This window comes from Myiozetetes cayanensis, unplaced genomic scaffold (genome assembly GCF_022539395.1).
Source record: "Myiozetetes cayanensis isolate MyiCay16 unplaced genomic scaffold, myiCay2020 scf7, whole genome shotgun sequence".
Classification (NCBI taxonomy): Eukaryota; Metazoa; Chordata; class Aves; order Passeriformes; family Tyrannidae; genus Myiozetetes; species Myiozetetes cayanensis.
The window spans coordinates 25,632,015-25,656,766 of NW_026087964.1; positions in this window are offsets into that span (position 1 = coordinate 25,632,015).

Genomic DNA, 24,752 nt, shown 5'->3' on the forward strand with positions numbered 1-24,752 from the left:
AACATGGAAATCAGAATGGTGCTTTCAGCTCTGTATCTCCTTTTAGGACGAGGGAGAAAAAACATCTAAAGTTTTCATTTTATATAGATACCAAAAGAAAAAAAAAGAATTAGGAAGTCCTTTTTGTATAAAATATGCAGTTTAGTTTGTTATTCTGTAACTGAAATTATAGTAACTTTAATACGTTTTTCTAACGTGTATGCACATTTCTCAAATTCATGCTCTAAAGCCTGAGCATTCAAATGTATGTCATGTAAATGTACCCATGAAATATACCACTGATATTGTACTGTCATAATGTAACACCATATTTTATGCCACAGTCTAAGTACTAAAAGGTAAGATGATCTCCATTAAAAAAATCTCAATTCTTGATCTATTTTTGATTTTTAGAAAACAGTTTTCCCATTCTTGTTTGAATTTTTAATGTCATATTCCTTCTGTAAAATATCCCTTTCTCCTTAAAGCCAAGATCTTGGCAAAAGAGACATTAAAGATCCAAACTAGAAAAATTTTAGCATATTTCAGTCTGTTTTATCTGAACTCACCATTTACCCCTGCCCCCAGTATTCTTTGAAAGCTTATTGTAACTACCTTCTGAATTTTTTGAAATTATTTTAATATCTTATGGGAAAACTCTACAATTCTTTTTCCTTTCTTCAATATATACATCTTGTGTTTGTTGCACAAGTTATTCACATCTACAGAAAACTTCTTTCCATTGCCAACCTACACGACTACACATCACAACTAATTAGTTACATTGCTGCAGTCAGTCTATAGTAAAACTCCTCACTGTACTGACAGAAAAGTTGATGTATGGTAGCCCCTGTCATTATCTGTCAGTATTCTTCATGCTGTCTCTGACTTGGGAGAAAAATTTTTGAAGAAATACAATTGCATGCTAGTATGTGTGCACATGCACCTGAATGTGTAGGAGGCTCTTTTGTCCATAAACCAAGTCTTACATTAAAGACAGAACACTTTTAAGAAAAATGTTTCAGATAACATGTTAAAACATTCTGTATATCTAATACTATTCAGCATTTTCCTTGGAGCTGCAGTTACTATACTGAATAGATGGATTGACTGCTGTAAACTCAAATGATGTGAAGTGCTAGATTTGATCTGTTCACACTTGCAAACAGTTTCATTGATATACAGTAACTTGTTTACAGCAAAGAAAAACTAAAAATATCCTAGTTGATTTTATGAGAGAATTTTCTAATTTGCAGAAGCCTACTCAAGACTAACTGTTAGAAATTTAAAGCATATTTAACAAACATTTTTTCTTCCTGAGATATAAAGCAATGGTTCACGTTGTCATAGACAACTAAACAGAATAAAATTATTTTTTTAGTCTGTGTTTGACAAAATTTTTTTATCTACTTTAAAAAGAGACTGAGTCTCTCAACTTTCCCACCCTAGTCATACTCTGAGCTCAAGACAATATTCCAGTTTCCTATCTCCACTGGTATTTCTCACTGTTTTGTAAATGTTGTCAAAATAACCCCATGCAAAACAACACCTGTGTTAGTAAGGTTCAGTTTCCTGGTTAACCTTGACTTGATCTCAAAGGATTCCTTTTATTCTCTTTTTACAAAGCATGTAAGAAAACAAAGCATCTATATTTCAATTTGGTGTTCTCCCCATGTAGTCATCAAATCTACTGCAAATTGTATATGATGAATAGCTTCTCGTTTGCCTGGAGTTGTGCAGAGCATTTGACACCATCTTGCACAACGTCCTTGTCTCTAAACTGAAGAGAAGTGGATTTGTCAGGCAGATCACTCAGTGGATAGGGGATTAGCTGGATGGTCGCACTCAAAGAGTTGTGGTCAACAGCTTGATGTCCAAATATGGACCAGTGACAAGTAGTGTTGTCAGGGCTCAGTATTGGGACTGGCTCTGTTTAACATCTTTGTCAGAGACATGGACAGTGGGATTGAATGCACCCTCAGAAAATTTGCCAACAACATCAAGCTGTGTGTCGTGGTTGAAACACTGGAGGGAAAGAATGCCGTCCAGAGGGACCTGAACAGGATTAAAGGTGGGCCCATGTGTACCTCATGAAGTTCAACAAAGCCAACTGTACTGTTGTGCATCTGGATCAGGGCAATCCCAAACACAAAGACAGACTGGGCAGAGAACAGACTGAGAACTTCCCTGAAGAGAAGGACTGAGGGGTGCTGAAGGATGAGAAGATTGGCATGACCTAGCAATGGATGCTTGCAGCCCAGAAAGCCACCTGTGTCCTGGGTTACATTAAAGAAAGTGTGGCCAGAAGGCTGAGGGAGGTGATTCTTCATCTCTACTCTGCCCTGATAAGACCCTACATGGATTACAGTTTTCAGTTCTGGGGCCCCCAACATAAAGAAGGATATGGACCTGCTGGAGAGACAAAGGGATGCTTGGAGCACTGGAGCACCTCTCCTATGAAGACAAACTGAGGAAGTTTGGGTTGTTCAGCCGGAGAAGGCTTCCGTGAGACTTTAGAGCAGCGTTTCGGTACCTAAAGGGGGCAGACAAAAAAGTAAGACAGGGACAATCAGTACAATGGGATGTATTGATTGGACAAGGGGAATGGTTTTAAACTGAGAAAGCGTAGATTTACGTTATATATTGGGAAGATATTCTTCACTGTAAGGGTGGTGAGGCACTGGAGCAGGTTTCACCAGAGAAAGTGTGGACATTGCAGCTCTGGAAGTGTTCAAGACCAGGTTGGAGGGAGCCCTGGGAAGTCTGATCTAGTCTGATCCCTTACAATGACATGGGTGTTGGAACCAGATGATCTTAAAAATCCATTTTAACCCAAACCATTCTATGATTCTAGGAATTTGGACAATGAAAAAGCCATAGCAAAGCTGTTTTCTCTTCTTGGGGATATATAAAAAAAATCATACTGATGTAGATTTGAAAATGTAATCTTCCACAAATAACACTGATTAAATTATTGAGTCTAGTCTAAAAACAGTCCGTAAAATTTATGTGCTCCTGGCTGATGACAGACTTAAAACTTGCACTTAAATAGTACTTGAACAAGGGCTGTAGTCCTAATTTTGGGCTCCAAATACACTCAGACATTTTTAAATTTTGAGGTGTCAGTCTGGACCAAATAATTTTTATCCCACAGGTTTTCCATCACTGCCTTTGGCAGACAGACCTACCCTTGCTTCATTTTGCTTTCCATGTGGCCAGGTGCCCACCAGCTCCAAGCCAAACCCACTGCGGTCCTAGTAGACATTATGGTACTTAGCTCAGGCACACTGCCTTCAGATCATGGCAGTCATTCATCTATTTACCGTAAAGTCCAGGAGGAGCAAGAGCAGGGCAGTCTTCAAAGACCATGCAGATACAATGGAAGCTGCGAGGCAAGCTAAGCCTCTGCAAAGGGCTTTTCTCTCAATCTGCAAGACAAAGAGAAATCTGGAAAAGAAAAATTATGAGGATAACAATGCTCAGTTGACACTGAGTACCTATTGTCTGCCTTTGCTTATGCATGGATGCATGTACATATTTTTACAAGGAAACATGAACACTGAGTTTTGAAAGCAACTCATCCTGTCCCTCTGGAATATGAAATACTTAAATATCATGCACGTTTTATTGTTCAGCTGTCAGGTCTGATGTTTAGAAGTACCTGCTGCTACTATATTGTTGCACTTCAGTAGTCAAGATGCATTCCTGACGGGACCACCCAGTGGTACTTAAATGCTGTAAATAATAGTATTTAGCAGATTTCATCAAGAACTTGTTTAAAAGCAACACCATGATATATGCTACAAAGCTTTCTGGGAATATGTTTACTACTTCACAGGATCACAGAATCAAGCAGGTTGGAAAAGATCTCTGAGATCATCAAGTCCAACCTATAACCTAACTCCACCTTGTCAACTAAACCATGGTAGTAAGCACCACATCCACTCTTTTCTTAAACAGCTCTAGAGACAGTGACTCCACCACCTCCCTGGGCACCCCATTCCAATGCCCAATCACTCTTTCTAATGTCCAACCTAAACTTCTCCTGGTGCAGCTTAAGACTGTGTCCTCTTGTCATATTGCTGGTTGCCTAGGAGAAGAAACCACCCCCCACCTGGCTACAATTTCCCCTCAGGTAGTTGTAGAGAGTGATGAGGTCTCCCCTGAGCCTCCTCTTCTCCAGGCTGAACAACCCAGCTCCCTCAGCCTCTCCTCATAGGATGTGGACTCCAGTCCTTACACCAGTCTTGTTGCCCTTTTTTGGACATACTCCAGCACCTCAATAACCTTCCTAAACTGAGGGGCCCAGAACTGGACATAGTACTTGAAGTGTGCCCTAACCAGTGTCAAGTACAGAGGGACAATCACTTCCCTGGCCCTGCTGGCCACAAGATTCATGATACAGGCCAGGATGCCGTTGGCCTTCTTGTCCACCAGGGCACACTGCTGGCTCATGATGGATGATAATATTGGCATGACCTAGCAATGTGTGCTTGCAGCCCAGAAAGCCACCTGCCTGAAGTCTTCCCTCCAGAAATCCAGGGTAGAGGTTTTGTTGATGACCCTCCTCGTTTCACTGAGTATTGACAACTCTATCATTTCATGGTCACTGTACCCCAGATGGCCTCTGATCACCACATCTTCCATCAACCCTCTGTTTGTAATCAGCAGGCCTAGCGAGGCCCCAGCCCTGGTAGGCTCATTCACCAGCTGTGACAAGAAACTATCCTCCATACACTCCGAGAACCTCCTAGACTTTCTCTTCTCCACTATGTTGAGTTCCCAGCAGACATCTGGCAGGTCAAAGTCTCCCACAAGAACAAGAGCTGCCGATCTTGAAATATCTGCCAGCTGCTTACAGAATAACTCATGCACCTCTTCATCCTGTTTGGGTGACAGACTCCTACCAGGATGTCGGCCTCATTGGCCTTCTCCCTGATTCTTACCCTTGGGCACTCAACCACATGGTCACTAACCTCAAGTTCTACAGAGCACCCCTCCACCTCTCCTACCTTGCCTGTCCCTTCTGAAGAGCATGTAGCCATCTCTTGAAGCACTCCAGTCATGTGAGTCATCCCACCATGTTTCCGTGATGGCAACTGTGTCATAGCTTTCCTGGTGTACAGTGGCATCCTCTAGTTTGTTACCCATACTGTGTGCATCAGTGTACATACCTTCAGCTGGGCTGCTAATTTCACCCCTAACTCTGGCTTACTACCCTTAGGTTCATCTCTGGAAAGCCTGGTTTCATCCCATTCTCTCTTCAAACCTAGTTTAAAGCCCGCTTAATCAGCCCTGTCAACTCATGGACTAGAATCCTTTTGCCCTTGATAGATAGATGAAGACCATCTGTCTCCAGCAGGCCTGGTGCAATAAAAGTTGCCCCATGACTAAAATAACCAAAAATTCCATGGATGGCATCAGACCTCAAGCCACTTATCAATATCATGTGTTTTCCTGTTCCTTTCATCATTCTTCCCTGCTACTGAAGGAATTGAGCAAACACCACCTGTGCTCCTGTCCCACCAACCAAATGATTCAGAGCCTTGAAGTCCTTTTTAATTTCCCTGGTACTCCTCTTATCATCCTCATTGTTGCCAACCTGGACAACCAGCAGTGGGTAATAATCAGAGGGCTGAATAAGTTCAGGGAGTCTCGTGCTAATTTCCCTTACCAGGGCCCCAGGGAGGAAGCAGACTCGCACTCTCTAGGGCTGTTTAAATCTCCTGCAGATAGTCCTGGCTATGCCCCTTCCTGACTGAACTGTCTGTTAAGAGCTGTGGGGTCTGGGCTGGGGATGGGGCTGCTGCTCCAGTCTTTGGGAACCTCCCTGTGCAACTTGAATATAAAGCTCAAACTCCGGGTTTACTTTCGTTGCTGCTGCCACCTCTGCTGCTGCTGTTGCCAACTTACAAGACTATTTCTGCAATCTTATACTTTCATTGTGCCCATACAACCCCACTGTTGTGGGGTTATAACTGTTATAACTCTTTAAAAAGGAAAGACGGAAGTGAAACCTAGCCCACATTACTCACACAGAAGAGACCTTAACCTTCACTCAACATACTGACTGGTGTATTCTGTTGTCAGTTACTACTAAATAATTACAACAAATAATAGCAAATACGTAGTATTTCCTTACCAAAATGCTAGAGAATGCACTTTACAGTGCAGCATATTTGCTGGAATACAAAAGTCTGAGTGGATGCAATGGTTATCTGTTAAAATGCTTTGCTCACTCTATTGTTTTCAAATACAGATGGTTGTGGGATTCTTACATGTACTTATGTTTGAAGGGGAAACTAATAATAATTTTATGAGTTATGTGCATCTGCAACAGTAAAAAAGCCAATCTAGCTCTGATTTAAACACAACTAGAGGTCTTGTTTTCTGTCCTCCCCTTTGTCAGTTTGAAGGTCATGAAGCTAAACCCCTGCCTGTAAAAAATAACTTGTGGTATTAATGACAGCAAAAGTCAGGGCCTTTGACAATATGAATAGGTGAGTGTATTATGTGACATTTATAACAGAGAATTGATTGTAAAGAAATAAATGGCTCCACAGAACCTACTTTCACAACTGTTTAGCATAACTGGATAGTACAGGCCACCACTGCCAAGCAAGATATGAACAAGGTAGCCTGCAAAACTTGAGGCAATGTAGAAGTAAGTATTAGCTCCATGCTTAACCTAGCTCTGATTTCCAAAGTTTTTCCAGTAGGGCTACTTAGTCCCTGTTCTTTCACTTCCAGAGTAAGCCAGTGTGCTTCTCTCTGAGGCTGTAGTAGTGTGGACCTCCTGGGAAGGAAATCTGTTGGGTGAACTTGTGTCACCTATCTGCAGTTTTAAGAAGGTTTTACTCTGTCAGAGAGACTTTATGATTAGCCTGTATTTATGCCTTGCTTACTCTAAATTATTTGCTAATTACTCAAAATAAAGAGGAACATCAGGCAGTGAAGGCAAACATTTTTAAGTTAGAAAACATCAGTATTATGATATCCATATCCACCACAGTTCTGCCTTATTGCATGTCTATTCTATGCACTGGAATAAAATGAATCATGTAAATGTTGAAATATTAATTACTCAAAAATAATTTTTAGCAACCCACCTCAGTCTATCAAACTGTTATGCAACTACATTAGTGTTTTGGTTTTTAACTATTTTTAGTGTTTTTCTTCCATGGGGAAATGGGAATTATATAAAGAAAGTTTGGTTTGGGGTTTTTTTCAATCAAAATTTCAGAAGACATAATTATTTTTTTACTTAGGATCACATATTGGTTTGTACAACAATTTCCTCATTAAAAGTAAGAACATATGGCCATGAAAATAATAGTCAATGCAGTGACATCTCTTACAATGGAGCAGTTTAGTCAGTGAACCAAATCATGGAGCTAACTGATGGAATGGCAAGTCATTTCAATTTAAACAATTTGTCAAATCCTAAAAGTATTTTTATTTTTCTTATTTTCTCTCTTGTTAATATTTATTAGTTGTTTAGTAGAGGTTGAAATTACAGAGGAAAAAAAAAGATTACTTACAGCATATTTTCTGGTTTGGTAAAATCTCTTCTACTGCTACGATCAGATTATTGCATTATTTGGTTTTGAATGCATTCTCTGCCATCTGTTATTTGTTTTAAGATTGTCTCTCATTCAATCTGACCTTGGATGCAATCAAGTGACAAAAAAATTAAATAAAGTGAAAAAGTTAGAGGAAGAAAGGGGAATAGACAAAGAAGAAAATAATAAGCAAAACTCTTTTTTTTCCGCTTCATTTAAAAACAATATTCCCCTATAATTTACAGCATCCACAAATTATTCTTCTGTAATTATTTACATATCACTACTGATCATTTAAATAATCTATAACCAAGGTCAGTTTTAACATGTAACTGTTAGTCATCAAATACTTATCTGTGCCTTAAAAAGAAATTCTGTGCTGCATGCAGGAAAAACTATGTTTTGTGGTTTTTTCTACTTCAGGCTGTTCCTTGTTTTATTTAACAAAGTAGCACTTTAGAAGGTTGGAAACAAAAGGAAAACTGGAACGTGCAAATTGCTGATAGTTACTTTAACTTTGTTCTCACTCTAATTGCACATTACATATCATTTTTTGTGGAATAAATAGGTAATTAAGCTTATTTCTGAGATAGCTGCAACAACATGCTGGGTAAAGGACTCAGGAGAAAGAAAATGCAGGAACAAGACCACTTAGAAAATGAGATGTAAGGTACATCTGCACTCTGGAAAAGAGGTCTCTTAGGTGAGCAGCCTCCCTACAAGACATAAAGGGATGTTGGCCAGTAAGTTAGCCTGGGTACAGGAACCATTGCTCATACCCCGTGCTAGGAGGTACCAGAAAACACATATTGTTCATATATCTGTCGGACAGCTGTCAACACCAGCCATGCATCAATCAGTAAATTAAAATGATTCAGTTATCTGTGGGTTTTACAGTGGTTTTCTGAAAGGCAAATGGGTGCTTTATTTTCAGTGTTATTACATAAAGCTTTCAGACATTGTACGTGTTTGAAACATATGAAATGTACAGCTATTTTTTGAGATAAAGGAAAAGAATGCAAGTATCATTACAGAAAGCAAGTTTTATCCTGTTTGGATTTTTTTTTTAAATTAATAATTTGACTCTGTGTTTTAAAAATTGACTGAATCATTTTTAGCAAGAGGGAATAAATTACTGCAATTGAGCTGTCTTCCATTTCTTTATGCCCTCATAGATATCCCAATGCTTCAGTAATCACAAAAATAAACATTACCTATTTCACTGTAAGGAAATTCTGGAAATGCCTGACAGGTTATCCTGTCAGAAACAAGAGGCATAAAGCTGGGTGCTTGAGACTGGAAAATTCTCACATATAGCACTTTTTGCATTAGGTACTGTATGGAAGAGTTTAATTCAACATTACCTACTTTGAAGAACAGAACACAGCTTCATTTTCACAATCCTGTTTTTTGGCAGTGTTTCATGTTATTACCATTCAAATCTCAAGGTAATATACAGGTGAAACATTATATTCTTGACATGCAATTACTGTGATATAAGTAACAAAATAAATTGGCTCTCTCACTGTTGAAATAATAATACAGAACAACACTTAGCACTACCTACTGAAAAAAACAATCACTGCATTCTGTTACTTCCAGACAGGACAAGTGCTACATTTTAGAAAGTGAAATTGCTTGCTGCTTTATACTCCGTGTTATCAACTTTAATAGAACTCAGTGTTTGAAGGTAAGTAATAAAATATTACTATTGCTACATTAAGACAATGACTGAGAAAATAAAACTTTATGACAAAAGTTTGAGAACTCTGGACCTGAATTAGATTTCCTTAAAAAAAACCCCAAATCTACAGTTGATTCAACTGCAAATTTGCCTGAATGCACTTGCAGCAACTGATGCATGAAGTTTAGCTCAGCAGGGACTACTAGTGCATAAGTCTGCTAACACACAGTGAAAAAACCCCATACACATGTATAATCATGTGTAATACCTGACATCCATCTCTGGGAAACATGAAGGATTAGAATATGAAGAAGGATTAGTTCATATGGAATCACACAGAATATGCTGAGTTGGAATGGATCCACAAGGATCATCAAGTCCAACTCTTAGCCATGCACAGGACCATCCCCAAGAGTCACACTGTATGCTTGAGAGTATTGCCTAAATACTTCTTAAACTCTGTCAGGTTTTGTAATGTGACCACTTCCCTGGGGAGCCTGTTCCAGTACCTTTGTTTTGATGAATTAGAGGACTGGGCAATCACCAACCATATAAAGTTCAGCAAGGGAAAATGCTGGATTCTGCACCTGGGATGGGGCAAACCTGGATGTTCCTCCACAGTGACATGTCTTAAAAAACCACAAAACCACAACAAAAAAACCCCAAATGATCATAAGACACAGCAAAGGACAAAATTATTTCCATGAGTCAGTTTGAGCTGTATGACTTGAGTACATAAGATAGTCAGCCCAGACTAGTCTTTTATCTTTACAGTAATGAAAACAAAACTGTTCATTTAGATTTGCATTTTGTGAGAAGATTATGTGGTGGCTGAGTTTAGGACTGAAGTATTTTAATTCTTCACCTAGCTATCATTTAGTATGTCTAATTTCCCCTTCTAGTAGATGTGCTCTGAATGTACCTAAAGAACTGAAACAATGGAGACAGCGGCAGTAAATTCATTACAGAAAAAAACCCACCACCAAACCTCCAAAAACCTCCAAACATGAAAACTTTATTATTATAAGCGTGAAGTTCCAGTTTTCTCTTAGATTAGGTTTGAGAAAAAAATGAAAAAGCTACAAATATTATAGGATATGCAGATAAAAAGCATCCAGAATTTTTTGCTCTTGGAGTAGAACTCCTTGTCTCTATAGAATTGATGTGTTTGTCTCTCCTCTCATCAGGAATAGGGAAAACTGAGGGTTTTTTTGTTTGTTTGCTTTGTTTTGTTTGTTTTGTTTTAAGGGAGGAAGGAGATGTGGAGACATCTTAATTTTTAAAATATATAATCTTGACTTTGAGTGGACATTTATATCTCTAACTCCAGTATAGTAGGCACATTCTGGAAGAGAGCAGGACATGGTGCATCTCAGCACCCACAAAAGATGTTTTATGCACATAGAGCTTGATATTGGAGGAGAATAAGCTGGGCAAGATTCTTTTTCTATCTAATTTTTAAATTTTTTATTAAATTTTAAAAATGCTTGAAGCTATTTTGGAGAATGAAAAATTTGATTACTGTATATGAAATAATTACATGAGCTTTTCATATGTTGCATAAATCCCCTAACTCTGACTTCTATGATATATTAAATCTTACATTATTTTTCTTGGAACATACATTTTTATTGCATATATACACTCCCATTATCTTTTTGTGGATAAACACATAATTTGTTATGTTGATATAACTTTAAGAAAGGTCCATTTCAGATTTTGGCAATTGCAAGTACAGACAGATCTTTGCTATACTTATGTACTTTCAGATACAAGTAAGTCTGAGAAATAAATGCCTCCAAGGCTATGACAGCTCCTGATGTAAATCGCTGCAAGATGAAAGTCATAAACCATGTGAAATATTGAGTTGTCTGAGCTTTTTACTTTCATCTTTAGCATTTTTTGTCTGGAATATTTATCTTCCTGTTTTCATTTGATAATGTTTGCAACCCTAAAGGTTTTTGTTTGTTTGTTTTGATTTTGTTTCATTTTTGTTTTATTATGGGGGATGTTTTATTTATTTTGATTTTTTGTTCTTTGTTTTTTTGGGTTTTTTTATGATATGTTGTCAGTGGAAGGTTTTTTTCTCTGATGGCAAAAATAAAGAAAGTAGACTATGAACATAGTAGGACTTGTGGACTTTAGTGGTACTGGGAAGTAAAAGTTACTCTAGTGGTGTTTTATCTCTTTGCAAGAGGAAAACATATTCTGAATTTTGTCTAAGGGGATAGAAAAATAAAACTGACTACTTAGGGTGTCTCTTTCAAGTATTAAAAAAATCTTGGACCACTAAACTTATCTGTTCTATTTGACAAACACATGATACCACTCAGTTTATATGTTTATGAAATCTGTGTTGGAATAATGAATGAAGCCAGCAGAAACATGCATAACTACTTGTTATTGGGTTCTAGGTTCAGTTCAAGGTTATCCTGATGGCATCCACATTGGCAACTCCTTAGGCGAGAGTCAGGTCATGCTAATAATATTAAAGACATCATGGTTTGGGGCTGAAAAATGGATCTCCTGGAATCTTCTTTTGCTAATTAATTCTCTGCCTTTATTGACACTTATGAAGGCATACTAGCTGCTTTGTAATCAAAATGCAGACTGCATGAGTGAGTGATAATGTAATTACAAAAACTGCCTTATTTAAGAATATAGTAATTTCTTTATTTACATGGTGAAAAGTGTTTGCCCAGTGACCACAGACATTAGAATATTTTTGAGTTTAAAAGAACTATGCTGTCAAGTTTTGGTTTTTTTCCTAGGTTGTTTTCTTTTTCCTGTTTTTGTTGTTGTTGTTGTTGGTTGGTTGGTTGTTTTTTCCAGTTTGGTACCACATGGAGGTATTTCTATTTCTGAACAACTCTAGGAAGAGATTTTTTAAAAGAAATCTTTATATTTGAAAAAAACCCATAACAGTAAGCCTATGTCTTTCTGAAAAAGTATTTTTCTGGAAAAGGTGTGTACCCTTTTGTGAATTAGCAGAGAATTACATACTCTGTTACATACTCTGAAACAAATACTTTCTTAAGCATCTCCCTCAAGAAGTTCTACAAAGTACTTCATTACCACTACAGAAGCAATCACAAGGATTTGCTCTTTTGCTGGATTGACTTTTTTTTGTATAGTCTGTAGCAAGTGTATGCCTGATGTTTGGGAAAAAACTTGCTTGGTAATACACTGAATAAAATATTGCAAACAGTGTCATATATTGTTTTGTGTAAAACAGGGAAACATTTCACTAAAAATGATTAAGTCTGTACTACAATATGCTTTTACTCAAAGTCTGAAAGCTTCTTTATATGAACTGCTGTGCTTCACTTTGGGGTAGCAAATCTACATTGTATGTTTTTATTTTCCTCAGTACAACACCTGGTTTACATTTGGAGAACTGGAGCACTAGAACAAAACCACCTTTGGTCACAAGGTACAACTACGTTGTGTCAACCTCTTTTTTTGAAATGACCTTCAGTAGATACTCAACTTTCTTTCCAACAGAGAACAACATTCCAGAAGTCAATAATATGACAGAGCAAGACTTTGTAAGCCCATTTATACATCTGGTGGAAGGAAGGAAAGGTGTACACACACAGATGAGTTTTGTAGAGGTTGTGTCTGAACTTTTCCACAGTTAATGGAAAACTTTTGTATCCTAGAACTCAAGAATACAAACACTAGCTGTTATACTGACACAGACTTCAGCTAATCCTTTAGCAATTCTAGTTCCTATTACTTTTTCCTTCTTCCCTTTGGTGTTGATATTCAAGTTTTAATTCTCTTAGACTGGGATAATAACTCAATTCAGTTTCTTACTATCTAAGATGGTTGATTTCAAATGACAAAACACTTCAGTGACATCTTTAATCAGCCCAAAAATAAAGATGGATTACTTAGCTTGCAGACAGAGCCATTTAACCTTTTAAAATTAAGACTTTCAGTCTTTAACCTAGTCCACGTATGTTATCTGCTAGTGAGGGAGACCAATTCTATAACAATTTTGATAATAAATACTGTGAGTACAAAATCAGTATGAACATAAGAATAGATAGACTCTCATAGATAAAGTAAGGAGCTAGAGTTAGAGGAAGGTAAAAGGGATAGAAATGAGCGTCACAATTTTACTGTGTAAAATTATCTCCTCTTGCTTATCCATTTTTACTTTCCCCTTAAACATGTTTGTAGACTAGACTATTTAGTTTGATATATATATTTTAAAAATAAAAATTGCATTGTATTTTCTGTCTAGTTTTAGAAATCCTAGGAAACTTAGTTTCTAAGTGTAAAGGAATTTTTTGTTGGTTTCTTTTTTGTCCTACTTTTTTTTAATTATTATTTGTTTTGTTGTTGTTTGGATTTTTTTTAGGAGACAGTAATTCCCCAAAGCTTAGGGGAATTTCAGCACTAGCTGACAAGGAATTCTAGAAATGACTTTTGATAACATTTGGCAATAAACCACTCCTTCTTCAACATCTTGGCACCAAAGTTTTCCACAGAACAGCATTGATTTCCATGAAATTCTTTTTTTTTCAGACTGAGAATTTTCATTGGTACAAAACTTCTTTCTAACAGTGTGAGTAAGACGAGTAATTTACTTAAACACACTTGAAGTTTGAGCTTCAAAAAAATTTTCTGTAGTCCTTCATCTGCTAACCTGGGAATGTAAATCCTCATTTGGAAAATGGAGATATAAATTACAGACTTTTGTCCAAACCAGACAGGGAAAGAACTTCAATGTGAGGTGTGCTATATTACAGATGAATATCAACCTTAACTGAGTAATAATAATTACATTAAATGGAGCTATTTTTTTTCTGTTTTTCACAGAATCAATGCAAAATTCTTGGTCTTTTCTGTGATGTGAAAGGATAAAAAGACTTAATTCTCCTTAGCTTTCCTTATAAGCTCTTTGAGCCCTAATGGTCTTCTCATACAGTACTCCAGTACAATACAGGCCTCTAGAAGGAATGTAAGAGCACAGAAAGATTCTAACTCCTTTGTCAAAAGTCCTAAGAATGGAGAAAATTGTGCCATACCAGCAGCCCTTGCTCTGAGAGCACAGTAGTTTAATTTCTGTTCTATGAATCATTTTGTCTGCTGACACAGCACCAGTAGTGTATATTTCTGTATTCAAAGTGTCTTCCTAAGTAGATTTCTCTCCCTAAGGAATTTGCAGTGCCTGCAAATTTCAGAGGGATTTGCCAATTTTGCAGGAATTTATAGACCCATTCTCTGGAAAATAGAAGCAATTGATTCAATTATATGTGACAGTAATCTGATTGGAAAAATTTTAGTTTGATTAAATTTGATTAAAATATTTTATTCTTCTATTTTTTAAAGTAAATTCAACAGCAACAACTATATAAAAGAATTTGACCTGTTCTGGGGAAGGTAATGCTCAAGTTCTGCAATCCCACTCTTCTTTGGGGTTGATAACCCCAGACATAGCACAGCTTCGTCAGACACTGCATATACTTATGGAACTAGAGAGCACTGAATTGTCACCAAAAAAAAAAAAAAAAAAAAAGCTTATTGACTTCTTTTAATGTTATAAATTCCCAATCAGCAAAATTTTTGCCGCATCAATTTTTAATCTAAATCAGGGTATTTAAATCAGGGTTTTCAAAAAGTTTCTGCAGCATTCACCAGACCAGCCTTCTCAATGTAGAAGACTATCACATTGGTCACACATGTCTTCCCTTTCATAAATTCCCTTCACCTGAGGTGGTTCTGTAGATATGCTCAGAAGAGTTGACAGAGGAGTAGATTCATCCTCAAGAGAGAAATTAGTGACTTCTCCTTTCGCTTTTTTTCTCCCTGTCTGTAAATACGGCAATGAATGACATTGACTTGATTGAGCAACCTTGTTGAAATAAACAGCATCTCAGAAATTGGCCAAAGGCTTGGCTACCGGTAAACCTGAAACGTTGGCACGGCCAGCACATGGACAACGCACATATTCAAGTGTCACTCACTGCTATTTTGAAAGTTTTAGGAAACTGATGTATGGATGAGTCCAACTGACTCAAGTTCTTATGTGGAATACTGTTGTTCTCGTCTAGCCTGCTTTGAAGATCTTTATCTGGGGGAAAACATAGTTCTATGATCTATACCATATTTTTTAATTACTTTCTAATTATAATTTAGTTTAAATTACAATACAACAATTTGCTGGCAAACATTATTTTCTTTACAATGGTCCACTAAATTTTTCCTGTTACCATCCCATTTATATCCCCTCACTGATCATTGTTTGAGTATTTTTCCTGACAGCATGTACTTTAGCAAATACAATAAATGCATTGTAATAATCTGCTATTAATATTGGTTCTGTCAATCAGTTATGTTTGTGAATTTCTGGAGTGAATTAAATTTGAAAGTATCTTCTATGCAGATAAAGAGGACACAAATGAGAATTCTTTCCAGTTTTTGTCACAATTCATAGAAGTTCTCTGGAAGGTGGGATTTAGGTAGTATTTGATTCAAATATTCTGACAGACAAGAATTTTTTAATATATCATATTATGCACCTAAATATCAATACTTTAAAAATCTTATTTACTGAAATAGACATTAAACGTCAGTGATGTAAAGCAAACTTCTAAAAAAGGGTTTCCTATAAAATCAACTTGCAGTGACTAGCCTATGTCACATTAAATAATCTGGCTTCTCCTAGGTGTCCATACTTCCCATGCAATTATTCATGAGGACTTAAAAGATGTTAGAATCGTAACTAGTTTGACTCCTAATAATTTTAAATGTCTATTATCTCCACTTTATGAGCTTGATGAAGGACAGATGATCTGAACTCAGCATTAATTTGGATGGAGGGAATGATGAAGCAAACTCTGAAAAGTTAATAGGTTTTTATATGCTTTACTGAGAACAGTATGTGAAGGTGGAAGTACAAACTGTGTGCATACCTCCTTAGAGCCCAAGCTATCAGAAGTACAAGAAAAAACTGAAATTATTCTGCTAAATTAACCTAATCTTCTAATTCACAACTTTTATATTGGTCAAAAATACAATTATTAATGGTCCTATTTTGAATGAAGCTATTTTTTGAGTAGGACTGTACATCTGACATAGGATCAAGGTTGGAATGCAAGATCGCTTTAACTAAAGGGAGCTGCTCAAAATAGGAGGGTGAAAAATAGTGGTATCCTTTAGAGATCCAGTTATGAGAGTTTGTGGACACAAGTCCTAATAGTATATATGGTGAAATGGCAGAAATGAAAAGAATCAAAAAGGCTATGCACAATGCAGATAAAGTTTCTTTGAAACATATGATAAGCACATCTCTGGCATATGAGAATAATATATACAGAACAGACATTGCTCACAATAAATCCACATCACTGCAAACAGAACCCACAAAGTAACCTGTTCCCTTGTTCCCATACTACCTGAATGGATCAACTGTACTCTGCTTTTTTTATAGATTTAAACATAGTTTCTATAACATGAGAAATTGTACTTCTTTACTTCTTTTGTATTTTTTCTTAAAAACAACAGTATGGAGATAGTGACCAAGTTCAGAAGTGCCGACATACTTTTGATCTACTTTGAGACTTATGTTCTTCCCCTTCGTTATTATTTTATACAGATTTCTAGAATTTCCAATCTAGTAATTTCTCAGAGAGTCTAAACCCCAAGAACTTTGATTATTCTCACTTTCTCTTAGATCTTCTCCTTCTGCACTGGAAATGCCGTGCCCAGGACAGAGTATGCTAGCAGGAGCCTCACAAGGGATAAGAGAACAGAAAAGATTATTTAATATAGCTTGCAACAGCACTATCTACTTTGTCTATTTTATCCCTGTATGCCTACAATTTGGAGGGCTCTTGTTGTTGTTGTGGTTTGGGTTGGGGTTTTTAATGTATAACTTCATTCAATCTTCTATTTTCTCAAACAGCCTTAATAGGGATTTGATGACACTCAAAAAAATTCATAAAAATCTAATCCAATCTAATCTGTCTCAAACCAAATTACTCAATCAAATTTTAGCAAAACAAACCTTACAAAACCAGCATTGTACTGGAAAAACAAAACAGACCAAAACTGAACAAATGTGGGAAGCTAATTTTGTACTGGTATTTGTTTCTTGAATTATAAAGAAAAAAAAAAAAGGAAGCAATTTTTCTGGGGAAACAAAGCTGAATTCCATCCCTCAGTTTTGAAAAGGTCTATTCTATCCCTTCAATTTAATGGTACTAAATCCAGATTATCTTTTTATTTTGCTATGGCCACTTAACTCAGTATCAAATCCAAGTGTATTTAGAAATTAAATAATCACTTATTAAGATTATATACAAAGTAATTAAAAATAATGATAGATACTACAAAAATCTAGCTGATAATATGAAAAGTTCTGCAAAGCTCCTTATTCTTGTGAAGCTGGTTATCACATCACATTGTCTTGAGTAATTTTTGTGATAGAGATGACAGCAGTTATTTACAGGATTAGCAAGAGCTAAGTTCAAAGTGGTAATGACACTATTGGAGCACAGGAAAAAGAAGAATACGTCTGTTTTGACAGTATGTCTTTCAGCTTTTCAAAATATTTTGAATATTTTCTATTTGAATATAAATATAACTTTTCTCTTTCATGAAGGGTACCACACAAAAATTTTTTCAGACTATTTTTTTGTTTTGGCAAATCATAAGAAGCAGAAAAAAAGCCAAAAGAAAAGATATTATGAAAACTAAATTATGAAAAATTATGTTTTGATAGAATAAATAAAAATAGAAAAAAAAAAGATGGAAGGATATTTTACTCATATGCAATTTATCACACTCCTATAATGCTGACCTTGTTGCTATGTCAAAGAACAGTTAATGAGGGAATGGAATGTCATTAAAAGGAATAATTTAATTCAGTCTTTTTTTTTTCTCTCACACCCCCTCCTCCCATCCCCCTCAGATGTTTAAAGACTTTTTGCAGCATTTTGGAATTCAACTGTGGGCAAAATGTGTCTTGAATGCCTGCCTTCAGCCAATAAAAAATGCTGCTTTGCTGGTCACTGAAACCACAAGTCCCTCAGTCTTGCCATCTGAGATACTAAGTTAAACAAAAAAGGTTTATCCTTCCAAAGCACTTAGAAGTAAAGAAAAAAAAATTATGAAAAAGCAACACATTTGCTATACAAATACTATCAACTAATCACACATAGGTGTATTTTCCTCATTCCCAAGAGTAACCATCCAACTCACTGAAGTATCCAGGTAATGTGTCGACATAGCCAGTAAATGCATGAGTACCAAAATTTACTGCTGCCCTTCAGATGATCCCTTGTCGTGTCTCCAGAATATTTATGTGTATTCAGGGAAATATCCCATATCCCACAATTTGTAGCTATGAAGTTCTGTGAAGTCTGGTTTTTAAAAATTCTTCCTGTGGTTTGCCCTATTAACAAAGGGTGTTACCCAGTGACAATAATCTGATTCAGAAACAGAGCATCCAATGACCTAACCAAAACTCCAAAGGGAAGAGTTGTAATAATCCAGAAGGACAAAGTATCATTAAAAGCCAGTTAAAGATTAAGTTTGTCTGGGTTTGGTTTTTCAGTTGTGTTTTGTTTGCTTTTTAATAGGAATACATGAACGAGGCTGTCTTACACCAGGTAAAAGCCTGAATGCTAATGTCAGTAATGACTATCTCGATTGGAGTAATGATTTTGTAGCCAACCTGTGGGGGAGCCCAGAAATAATTCAATTCACATGGAATTTCCCTCATATTTGTGTTTGCTCTCTTACTGCTTTTGCTATGTATCAATAACTGCTAATATAGCCCAAACTAATTTCGTTTGGCAAAAGGTAGATGAAAAAAAGAACAACATTTTTGAATTTTCATAGCAATAACATGAAAATTGTTTAACACCAAGATGTACTTTAAAACTAGAACTTTTATGGAAAAGTTTATGTAATTGAACTGTATGTTTTTAGTTTTAATCTCCTTAAATCTTTAATATTTTCTCCTGACGACTGAGAAGTATTTCAGATTTTCAAATATCACTTTCTAATCTCTCTTCAACAAAAGTATTCCTTGTACCATTATACGAAACACCTCGGTCTTTGTTCTGCTTAAATAACTATCAGAACTCTAAGTAATTTGACAGGTAAAACAGGTTTGTAAAACAGGTAAAACAAGTAACAAGCTACAGAAGAAACAACTTAGTTGATCTCTGTGAGTAACTTGTCTTCCCTTGGGAAGCAGACAGGGTCAGAGAGTAAAGTATGATGAAATGAATACCTCAGTGCTGGAAATAATGAAAAATGAAGCATTAGAGGCACCATCATATTAAGTAGTTGTCAAAGCAGTCAATAGGCTAAATTCACATGCAGCTTAATGTGGTGGAGCTGATGTAGCCTGTTGACAAATTCTTATTACCATTGGGCTGGAGTAGCAGCATTATCCTTCTTTTCATCAGCTTATACAAAACTGTAAACATAATGAGAAGATACAACCAGATACAACTAGTAGTATTGTTTCCTATTCTTGCATCAAAACAGAAAAGAAAAGTGTTCATTTCAAACAGCAGCAGGTACAGTCCTGAGAGAGACCAAGCACCTTGCAGAGCTGCTGAGAACATTCAGCCAACACTGGTCAGTACTTTGTAAACAAGGATTACAAACGATACCTCATGTAAAGTGTAGAAAGGATGCTCTACTTCCACTTCTTCTCTCCTCTGTCCTACCTGCTCTTAAAAATCACTTGCCTTTTTATTTTATATAAAAGTGAGAAAACAGGTCAACCCTTTCAGTGTTCATGAGGGACAGGAAAGAACTCATGCCGCTTGCCCAACTAAAACAGGAGTACACAACATACTTCAAAACCACCTACTAAGTATAAATAAATGATGTATTACAATTATAGAGCACAACACTGTTCTGTTTGCCACAGATACTAAAATGCGTTACAAGGATGGTGATATGGAAGATCTCATACTAAGCAGCACACAGTACTTGATATTTCAATGAAATCTTAAAACAAACACAAAGGCCATTCTACAGGAGTGATTTTCTTTATAAAAATGGTAGAGAACTACCATGGTATATTTAATATCATATGCTAAGATTAGGTACTTAATTCTTAATTTTAGCTTTCTATCATGGTATATACAGTTCAACAGTGTCCCTAAATAGGTAAGGAACAGAATGAAATTCAAATAATTAAAATATTCTTGTAAGATTAAAAAAGATACATAAAAATAAAGAGAAAAAAAAGTAGCACAGTTGCTATTAGACAAAATGTTTGCAAAAAGATATTATCTAATGGACTTAAATGAGAGATTTATTAGTTGTCAAAAATCAAAACCAAAATGACAAAAAAAAATACCTCAAGCCAGTCCCAAAACCCCACCAAAACCCAAACTAAAACCACATTCTTACTGATAAAGAAAGTCATAAAGATTTTCTTTCACGAAGATTTAAATACGGGGATGGTATTTAACAATGACAATAATGTCTTTAATTTTCAGAAGAAACAAGTTTTGCAATATTTGCTGCAATATTCAACAAATAATGAAGTATTAAAAAACAATTGAAAAGAATATTTCTTATATTTTAGATCTATTTCTCAGATCCCTGTAGAGCAACATTCCTCAGTCTGAAAGGTCACAACTACAAATAAATCAAGATTGTCAACATCTAGTGCATCAAGCTGATAAAAGAAATAAAACAATTTATAGAGCTATTCTTCTCACAACAAGCCTTTCTCAGGCTGTCATCTATCTAACTTCAAACAATTCTGTGTATAACATCATTTTACTTTGCTTCTGTTGTGACTTTACCTGTAAGTGTCCATTATGAACTCCAGTCATTGAAAAAAAAAAAAAATTAGGTTTGGGGCATCTTTGATCGAGATAGTCTTTCATGTTGGTTACCTATGTATTTTATGACCAATTCAACACTAAAATTGGTAAAAAATTTTTATTACTGCTTTAGTAATTGATACAGGTTTACAGATATAGTTGTTAGATGCTATAAAATTTTTATACCTGAAATTTTTTCCAGTGATCCTCAAAGACAGTCTGTCAGAAAAAAAATTCGGCTATGAACAATGTCAATAAATCAAGAAATCTTACTGTTTTTCCACCTTATGCATTAGCATAGCACAAATATTCTTGTTTTCTCGACTTCTAACACTTGCCTTCCTCCCATCTGTCTTTATTTCAAAGTATGAATTTAGGTTTTCATATAAAATTAAATTTTTTCACTAAAATTTTCCATCTGAGTCTAAAACGTCCATTTTATTTCCACAAATAAAAAGCAATGGTACTGAGTGAAATTTGCTGAACAGGATAATATATAATATACCGACTTCTCTAATGTGGCTTTTCCTGATATTTATTACAAAAATTGCATTTTTAGTAGCGCTTCCCTTTCTGAAGGCAAGATTTATTCTACATTTTTTCAGTGAGAGTGATGTAGAGCTTTATGATAAAATTCACATCACCTATTGTGGCATGTTCTCATTAAAATAGTCATCCAAGGTAGCTCACAAAGTGAATTTTCAGGATTCAGATATAAGTGAAACTCCATTATCTGAAAGCTGTATGAAACCTCTTCAATTTTCAGCACTTTCTCAGTCCTTCATCATTAAGTTCAGAAGAAACAAAGTCAAGCTTCAGCATAGATGGTCTGCTTTTAATTTTCTAAGTTCAGTTCTGCTGTAAGTAGATACCGTTTCGTCAATTAATTTCTACTTGTATTGATGATAAACACAGTGTCATTTGTTACCCTGAGATCTAATTCTTTCCTTGAAGTACATCTTAAGAGGTGACATTTTTAAGACTTTCAGACAGGATAGTTGAAAATCCATTAGAATCCCCTTCCTATTATGCTCCCTGTAACATTGTTTGTTTTTGTTTTTTTGTTTGTTTGGCTGGGTTTTTAATCAAATTTTATAGCAATAAGCATTTATGAAGTGGTTTGCAAAATTTTAGATTAATTTGACTTCTAAATCCATGCTATCAATAAGCAGTCCTTGTATGTGTAATTAACTTCTAGAGAACATAGGGAATTTTTAAATCTAATATTATTGGATTTAATTGTCTAAAAGAAAAGTAATTTTTTTACTGCCTTAGATGCCTATGCAAAAAGGGAAACTATTTTATGTTTGACAATTCTTTTCCTTTAGTAAGCTTAAAAACAAGAACAAAAACAAACAAAACAAAAAACCCAACCCAACAAAAATGAAACAACCGCCCCAAAACCCAACTTTCCTAATATTTAATTCAAATTTACTTCATGCTCAACTTTTATTTTATAAAGCTGTAATTGAATACCATTGTGCATTTTGGCTTATTCCTTAATGACATGGAAAGAGGGTATGTGAGTGAAGGTTATTGTCCATCTGCAGTTGTGACTATGAAAGATGGAGCTGTTCAAGAGTGGGAATGCAATCTAAGCTGGGTGACAAGTCTGGGATATCCACACAGAACTGGGGGTAAACCTTTTAAAGAAAATATCTGTTACCATAAGTATCTTACAGGGATCAAACTTTTCTCTGGAACCTTGAAACCAACAAGAGTACACAAACACCATAGGAGAAATGGATACCAAGTGTCTATTGGCCTATATATATATGTTATCTATCCAAAAATTATGTGTGGCTTTTAAATAAGACTTGACTGGGTAAAGATGCAATAATTACATTTATATTATTACATTCAATATGTTTGTTTGTCGAGGCACGATACAAAAGATGAATCTGAATTTCACTTCACACTCACCAAGGCATGAGAAAAAGTAGCTGTTCTGCTGGCATGGAGGAGCTGTTTCTAAGCTAGTCAGTTATTAGGCAGGTTTTGTCTGCTGTCAGAGGTTAGTACCTGGCAAAACCTGCATTTCTTGAAGACAGTAACTTTTGACAGGAGAACTGTTAGAGTCAGTTGCTGAGTAAGGTAGTGTGTTTTGGCAGGAGTGGAGTTTGCCTTATGACCACAACCTGAGATGAGGTACATTCAGACACCAGAAGCTCTGAAGAAGTGAATGATCCAAATGTCCAAGCAAGATGAATATAGGGCAAGACATCTTTTAGATCTGATCTTGGAGAAAAGCAGGTAAGCACAGTTTTCTTTCTCTTTCAACTTCTTTGAAGATTTGTCACTGGGCTGTCTCATTCTGCTACTGCAGAGATTGAAGAGAATATATATTCTTAACCTGACTTGACCTAAGCATAGCTTCAAAGTTTTAGCAGTGAGACTTTACCTAAAAGTAAGGCAGATCTATGAACTTGTTCAAGTACCCAGGAGTTTCAGTAATTTCTACAAAAGCTGTACATTCCTATTTTGTGAGCTTGCATCTCAAAGATTTGAATAGAGAAATTTTGTTTTAGTGACTTGGGATAACTAGGAAAATTCAGTCATGCATTGGGCAGTCAGAAGCATGCCTGAACTTTGACAGCCTTAAGGGACTTTGACACATAAGACAAAAAAAAAAATCTTGATAAATTTTGTTAACTCAAAAGTTATTTTTTCTCACCAAATATATTATTAATGCATGACAGCAACAGACTGTTCCCACTGCAGAACAGCTAGGGACTATATCTAGGAATCTAAGACGAGCATATTCAAAATGAATGACAATGGCAGCATTAGAGCACCATGTCTCTGTATTTTATTGGCTGTGCAAACATTCATTTTAACATTTGTTGAGTCCTTCACTTTTGCATTTTAGTGTGAAAGTACTTATCAAACACACCTCTCTGGAATTTTTTTCTTCGGAATAGCTTAAGCTTATTAACTGAATAAGTTGTGGGGCATCTGCTTTTGAAAAGAAATAGGTAGCAGTGTTCTTTGTTAGGTAGGTAAACAGTCATATTTATTAATTGTTGAGTAGGCTTTATGTTTTGGCAACAGTGGCAAGTTATGCCAAACTGTTGTCTGATGCCTTGCTGAGGCAATAGGAGATTTCTAATCGTCTGTCGTTTTTGCCTTTATTGAGAATGGATTCCAAGAGTGGAGGAAAAGTAGTTCAAAATGTTGGTTTAGTTCTGTGCGTCTTTATGTTGGAATTGATATTTTCCAGCTTCCAACTAAGTGTAGTATGTGAATGGATGTTCTGTAGTAACTTTTAGATGTCAAACAATCAAGAGAGACATCATTTCACAGTAGAATTTATAATTATTTAAAAGTATTTCCACTTTACATTAAAAACCTCAGTTTATGGACACTTCTTTTCAAACATCTTTTGTCAGAAATATTGGCAATTCTGGTAAGAAATTAGGTTATAATCTTTAGCACAATTTTGCTGAATGTGCTATAGGGAATATGGCTTTATGGGGCTATAATTCACATTAGAGTATTCTTTCAGATGCAGGTAATGATTAACTATGCTATTAACAACAGGGCTAGATTATCATTAAAAGAGAAGGTGAAGAAGGAAAAGCTAGTTTATGAAGAAGCATTAATTATAAATTACCTTCCCACATATTCCTCTCATTTTAAAATTAGTATAGCTTGATCACTTTCTAAGTAAAAAAATTAATACAATAAGATGGGGTATACTTGTGTGTATTT